This window comes from Strix aluco, chromosome 10 (assembly GCF_031877795.1).
Source record: "Strix aluco isolate bStrAlu1 chromosome 10, bStrAlu1.hap1, whole genome shotgun sequence".
In the NCBI taxonomy this organism is placed as follows: domain Eukaryota; kingdom Metazoa; phylum Chordata; class Aves; order Strigiformes; family Strigidae; genus Strix; species Strix aluco.
In genome coordinates, this window is record NC_133940.1 from 4,086,625 (window position 1) to 4,093,921 (window position 7,297).

Here is a 7,297-nt window from a genome sequence, read left to right on the forward strand (position 1 = left end):
GCTCCCGGTGCCTCCCAGGCCGCCCCGGGACCGGCCCCCGGTGCCTCTCTGCGCTCCCCGGAACCGGCCGCCGGTACCTCGCTGCGCGCCCCGGGACCGCCCCCGATGCCTCCAAGCCCCCCCCGCGACCGGCCCCCGGTGCCGTGCTGCCCGTCTCGGGACCGCCCCCGGTTCCTCTCTGTCCGCCCCGGTTCTGGACCCCGGTGTCGCGCTCCCCGCCCCGGAACTGGCCCCCGGTGCCGCGCTGCCCGCCCCGGGACCGGACCCTGATGCCGCGCTGCCGGGACCGGACCTCGACGGCGCTGCCCGCCCAGGAACCGCCCCCGGTGCCTCCCTGCCCGCCCCGGGACCGGACTCCGACGGCGCTGCCCGCCCCGGGACAAGCCTCCTGTGACTTGTTGCCCGCCTCGGGACCGAACCCCGCTGCCTCGCTGCCCGCCCCGGGACCGGAACCCGACGACGCAGCCCCTCCCGGCACCGGCCCCCGGTATCTCTATGCCCGCCCCGGGACCGGACCCCAGTGCCTCCCAGCTCGCCCCGGGACCGCCCCCGGTGCCTCTCTGCCCGCCCCGGTTCTGGACCCCGGTGCCGCGCTCCCCGCCCCGGCACCGGCCCCTGGTGCCTCCCAGCCCGCCCCGGGACCGCGCCCGGTGCCTCTCTGCGCGCCCCGGGACCTGCCGCCGGTACCTCGCTGCCCGCCCCGGGACCGGCCCCCGGTGCCTCTCTGCCCGTCTCGGGACCGCCCCCGATGCCTCCCAGCCCGCCCCGCGACCGGCCCCCGGTGCCGCACTGCCGGGACCGGACCTCGACGGCGCTGCCTGCCCAGGAACCGCCCCCGGTGCCTCGCTGCCCGCCCCGGCACCGGACCCCGACGGCGCTGCCCGCCCCAGGACCGGACACCGGTGCCTCCCAGCCCACCCTGTGACCGACCCCAGCTGCCTTGTTGCCCGCCCCGGGACCGCCCCCGGTGCCTCTCTGCCCGCCCCAGTTCTGGACGCCGGTGCCGCGCTACCCGCCCCAGCACCGGTCCCCGGTGCCTCCCAGCCCGCCCCGAGACCGGACCCCGACGGCCCTGCCCGCCCCGGGACAAGCCTCCGGTGCCTTGTTGCCCGCCTCGGGACCGAACCCTGGTGCCTCGCTGCCCGCTCCGGGACCGGAACCCGACGCCGCTGCCCGTCCCGGCACCGGCCCCCGGTGCCTCCCAGCCCGCCCTAGGACCGCCCCCGGTGCCTCGCTGCTGGCACCGGCACCGCCACCGGTGCCTCTCTGCCCGCCCCGGGACCGGCCCCCGGTGCCGCGCTGCCGGGACCGGACCTCGACGGCGCTGCCCGCCCCAGGATCGAAGCCCGACGGCGCTGCCTGTGCCGGGACCGCCCCCGGTTCCTCGCTGCCCCTCCCGGGACCGAAACCCGGTGCCACGCTACCAGCCCCGGCAGCGGTCCCCGGTGCTTCCCAGCTCGCCCAGGGACCGGACCCCGACGGCGCTGCCCGCCCCGGGACCGGACACCGGTGCCGCACTTCCCACCCCGGCACCGGTTCCAGTGCCGCGCTGCCGGGACCGGCCCTCGACGGCGCTGCCTGCCCCGGGACAGAACCCGGTGCCTCCCTGGCGTTCCCGGGACCGGACCCCGACGGCGCTGCCCGCCCCGGGATCGAAGGCCGACGGCGCTGCCTGTCCCGGGATCGGTCCCCGTTGCCGCAGCCCGTCCTGCACGGGGAGGTCGGGGGCAGCCCGCTGGGACGGCTGGGGCTGTCGAGGCGCCGGCCGAGGCTCTCGGAGCCGGGCTCAGCGCGCTCGGGGAAGCTTGTTCCCTGCCCCCGGCACGGCCCTCCCGCCCCGCCGTCGCTCGGGCAGCCGGTGCCGGTGCCGCCACACGCCCCGTCCGTGCCCTCGGTGCTGGCCGCAAGTGGAGGTGCCGCGGGGGGGCGGGTAGAAGTACAAAGTTCGTTGCAGGCGTGTCTGTGAGTTCGGGGCCGGGGGGAACTGAACTGCTGCTCCCGCTCCGGGCAGCGCTTTCCCGGCGCTGGGGTTGGGTTTTCTTGCCCCGCTGCAGGAGAGAGCGGGGAGGGCAGCGGATGGTTGGAGCGGGGATCGCTGCCCGGCCCTGCCCGCCCCCCCGGGTACGCGGGGCGGTGGGACCCCTTTGTTATCAGCTACAGTGACTGTCTAGGGTGATGTCGTGAGCCTCAGAGCAAAAGTGCTTCTGGAGAACCGCGGCAATCAGTTATTGCTGTGAAAGGTGCTCTGGTGCTGTCTGAGGGGAACAAGCTGTGGGGTGCAGAGGGGTTTTGCTGGCCTGAGCGTTCAGGCCTGAGTAGGATAATTTAAAACCAAACAACCCACGTGACTTTAAATATGAAGCGTTAATGTGGTTCGAAGGGGGCTATTTTCCTTCTGTTACACCACCTGAATTACCCTGGATCAGCCTCTTGCCCTCTGTCCTTCCAAAAGCCAGGCAGAGCCCCACACCAGGAGTCCCTCGGTGCCATCAGCCGCGGCTCACCCAAGGCCACGGCCCGTCCTGCAGAGGGACGGCGGTGACGCTGCTGGAACCATCGCAGTGCTGTTCCTGGGGCACTGGCTGGGCTCTGCGCTGGGTGAGGAGCTCAGAGGAGCGGGTGTGCTGGGGCGGTGTTCATTGGGAGCAGGGAAGGGGCAGGGGTGGGGAGCTGCTCGATCCCGTTGGTCCGAGGGAATCCTCTGCAGCGGGGGGCTGGCGCAGGGACAGGGCACGGGGCTGGCAGAGAGCGCACTTGGACTTGGTGCCAGTGCCATGAGCTCCTGTGACGCTCCGGCAGCTCGTTTGTGACTGATTGTTGCTGTCTCCTGTCTCAACAACTGGGATAACTGGGTGTGGGGGTACAATTCTCACCCCTCCCTGCCCCTCCTGGTCAGGTGCTTGGTGCTGGGTGTGATTCCCCCCACCTCCCCCAGCTGTGCCCCGTCTGTGGAGATAAGGACTGAGAATGTCACCGAGCCTGGCTCCTGCCCTCCCCCCTGCTGGGGATCGGCTCTAACGGCCCCTCATCTCCTCAGGGCCGGGCACACCTGGGCTGGGGTGGGGCCAGATGGGAACAAGAACAGAGCTGCACATTCACCAAGTTCTTGTGCAGCTGCTGGGCGGCACCAGAAGGGACCTGGAAAAAGTCAGTGATCTTGGACCCTCTAAACTGCGCCCCCCAGGGAGACCCTTGGAGCTCCCCTGGATCCCAGCGGCCTGTGACCAGCATCTGCCCTGAGCTGGAGCCTCGCAGGGACCAAACCCTGGAGGTGTCGTCTGCTGCCAGAGCTGAGGGCAGGCCGGGGCGAGGTGCCCCCGCTCGGGGCTCAGGGATGGCCCGCGGGGGAATGCCGAGGCCTCGGGAGGATTGGCTCTGCCCTCGAGAGGAGGGAAATGTTCTCTGAGCTCGCTGCTCTGTCACCCGCTCGGTCTCTGCTCATGGGGGGACGGACCCTCGTTTCCGGGTGTCTGTCCGTTGGTGGATGCGCAGGGATCGATGGGTCAGGGAAGGCACCGGTGAGGGAGGGAGTGTGAATCTGGGCAGTTCAGAGTCTGTGAATCAGTCGCTTTTCTTTCTTTCAGCATCTCGGAATTATTTTGTAATGATAAATTGCTGTTAGTTATTAATAAATCCAGATTTCCTGCTAAACCATCGCCGTGTCAATACTTTCATCTGCAACACCCAGAGCCCCCCAGTATGTCCCAGTGACTCGCCTAGCACTCCCAAACATATCCCAGTATGTCCCAGTAACACTCCCAGTGCCCCCAGTATGTCCAGTGGCCCCCAGTATATCCCAGTAACTCTCCTAGCACTCCCCAATTATCCCACTATGCCCCAGTGCCCTGCAATACATTCCAGTGTGCCCCAATATGTCCCAGTGTCGCCTAGTACATAGCAGCGACCCTCCAGTGCCCCCCACTATGTGCCAGTGACTCTCCTAGCGCTCCCCCGTATATCCCAGTATGTCCCACTGCCCTGCAGTAAGTACCAGTAACCATCCCAGTGACCCTCACTGGGTACCAGTGGCCTTCCTAGTGCTCCCCAATATATCCCAGTGCCCTCCAGTATGTCCCAATGACCCCCTTAGTGCTCTCTAACATATCCCAGTATGTCCCAGTGAAGTGCTAAGGCTTGGACAACCAGCCCAAGCCAGAGTTGACCTATAGATGAATCCTGTACATTTTATAACTGATAACCATTGTGCTAATAGGTATTATACTAAGTTATAGCAAACCAACTGTTCTGATGTAAAAGGTGGGAATACTGAAGCCTGAGCAACAGGCCCTGAGCCAAAACTGCTAACCCAGTGTGTAGTCATTAGTGAAATATGCATAGAAGATGTAGCTTAAACATCATAAAACATGTCTATCTTGAATGTATCCTTCCTTGTGTGTGTGAGCAAGGTAACAGGGTCACAGAGACAGTTGTCTGGCTTTGTGACCTGGTGTGTGACCTTGCTCATAAATCAACTCGATAAGCAGGGAAACTCCCTGAGCTTCTCCCTTGAGCCCTGGCCGGGCTCTGGGGGGAACCTAACGTGAGATGAAAACCAGATATTTCCGCTTAAAACAAAGGTGCCAGCTATTCTGCCTTGCTGGTTTTTGGGTATATAAGGCCGGACCCGCTCACAGGGACTTTGGGTCCCTCACCTACGGGTGGACGCCCCGCGTAGGATTTCCCACTCGCCGGGACAGGCTCAACAAATCCTCGCTGTAACCGGGGCTGCCCAGCGCCTGCGGGTCTGGGTGGTGGGAACGGGTGTGAGTGGGGATGGATCTTCCTTAATCACTGTTCTCTCTCTCAGGTAGCAATGATTTGATGCATTACCCTGTATTTTCCTATTTGTTTAAGTGCACTATTCTGTCTTTTCTTACTGTATGTTTTCTGTATTATTCTGTTATATTATTTAGTTATTTCTAGTAAAATACACCTGCTCTTCTCACTCTGGTGTCTGAGTTTAATTGATATCCCCAATTACCAAAACACCCAGTGCCCTACAATACATCCCAGTAAAACTCGTAATGTCCCCAGTATGTCCCAGTGACCCTCCTAGCGCTCCCCAATATATCCCAGTATGTCTCAGTGCCCTGCAGTACATCCCAGTAAGCCTCCCAGTGCCCCCAGTATGTCCCCATGCCTCCCAGTATATGCCAATAACTCTTCTAGCACTCCCCAATATATTCAAGCATGTCCCAGAGCCCTGCAGTACATCCCAGTAACCACCCCAGTGCACCCCAGTATCTCCCAGTGCTCCCCAGTACATCCCAGCAACCCTCCCAATGCCCCCACTATGTGCCAGTGACTCTCCTAGCGCTCCCCAATATATCCCAGTATGGCCCAGTGCCCTGCAGTATGTCTGCGCTTGCAGGTGGGGAGGTGCGAATGCTGAGTACAGCCGTGAGCGATTCCTCCAGTAGAGCTGTTGTGAGTTTTTAAGTCCGTCCTCATTGATGCTTGAGAATCGAGGTAAGGACAGGGAGGGACGACTCACCCATGATGGTCACAGGCAAAAGACTCATTATGGGAAGAAGAAGAACATCAAGTTAAGTTAAACACCACCACCAGTTAATTTTCCAATCAGAGTAGGACAGTAAGAAATACAACCACATCTTAAAAACACCTTCCCCCCACCCCTCCATTCTTCCTGGGCTCAGCTTTGCTCCCGATTTCGCTCCCTCTTCCCCCCCAGTGGCGCAGGGGATGAGGACTGAGGTCAGTTTGTCACCTGCTGTCCCTGCTGCTCCCTCCTCAGGGGAGGACTCCTCGCACTCTTCCCCTGCTCCAGTGTGGGCTCCCTCCCACGGCAGACAGTCCTCCACGAACCTTCTCCCGCAGGAGCCCTGCCCAAGGGGTGCAGCTCCTCCCGAGCTGACCCAGCCTGCGTCCCTCCGGTGTGTCACAGCCCCCCGGGGTGGGCTGCCCTCAGAGTCTCCGGCCTGGGGTCCTCCCCGGGCTGCAGGTGGCATGTGCTCCCCCGGTGACCTCCACAGGCGCAGGGCACAGCCTGCCCTCTCCCCATGGGGTGCAGGGGGGTCTCTGCTCCAGTGTGCCTTGCCCCCCTCCTCCTCCTTTCTGCCACTGACCTCGGTGTTTGCAGAGGTGTCTCAGCTCCTCCTCACCACTCCCACTCTTCCTCCCAGGTTTCTCTTCTTAAGTGCATTATCACAGAGGTGCAGCCACCATCACTAATTGGCTTGGCCTTGGCCAGAGGTGGGTCCAACTTGGAGCCAGGGGAGCCTCGAAGCTTCTCACGGGGGGCCACAACTGTAGCCCCCTCCCCTGCTACCAACCCCCTGTCACACACACACAAACCCAACACACATGGCCACAGCCAGCCATGTCCCTTTTCTCCTCTACAGCTGGCAAGGACTGAAGGTTACTGGTGAAAGCACAGATGCCCTGAGTACCAGCACAGCTCTTCCGTCCATCTGATAACCCTGCCCTGTACCCTCAGCCCTCCGGCTCGCTCCTACACACCAGCTGGTCCAGTTCCTGCGCACACACACGCACTGACACATTTACCCAACAGACGCTCCACACCCACACATTCCCCACATGCCAGCGTGAGCCTGTGCCCGATACCCTGCCTGGACCCAGGACCTCCTCCTCACCAGTCGCCCCCCCTTGAAATTTGTTAAGACGTGACATCCCCAGCACTTCTCCCTGCTGTCTGTGGGAGATGCAATCACTTTGGCTCCCCAGAGGCAGCACCAGGCCCACGGGCTGTGACCTGCAGTCCTGCTTCGTGTGCTGCTGCCACAACTTGCTCACTTTACTCATCCCAGTTCCTCCAGTAGCTGCACCCGGGGCACACCTACTGGTCCTGGTCCCAGCGGCTGGAGCTGAGACCGTCACTGTCACCTGTGCCCTTTGCTGGCACCCAGACCCTAACCCACTCCCATCACTGGCACGATAGACGGGATCTGATCCAGAACCGTCCCAACTTGGTCAACTTCCCAAATGCTGTGTGCGTGTGTTGGATCTTAGGCGAGGTGGGATCCACCTGGAGAGTCCATCTCTGGAACTTCGGGCACCACCCCCCCACCCTGGAGCCGGCCAAGGGCTCTGGCGGGCCGGGCTGGGGCTCCCTTCCCGGGGCGGGACGGGCCTCCCCACCCCCGGCCCCGGCAGGACCCCTCCGAGCCCCCCCGACCCTGCGGTTCCGCACGGGCTGACATCCCCCCGCCATCGCCTCCCACTTTGGCCGGTCGGGGCTGGGTTCCCGGTGCCCTCTTGAGACCCCCCGGCTGCCCTCAGGCTGCTCTCACAGCCGCTCACTGACAGCAGATCAGCC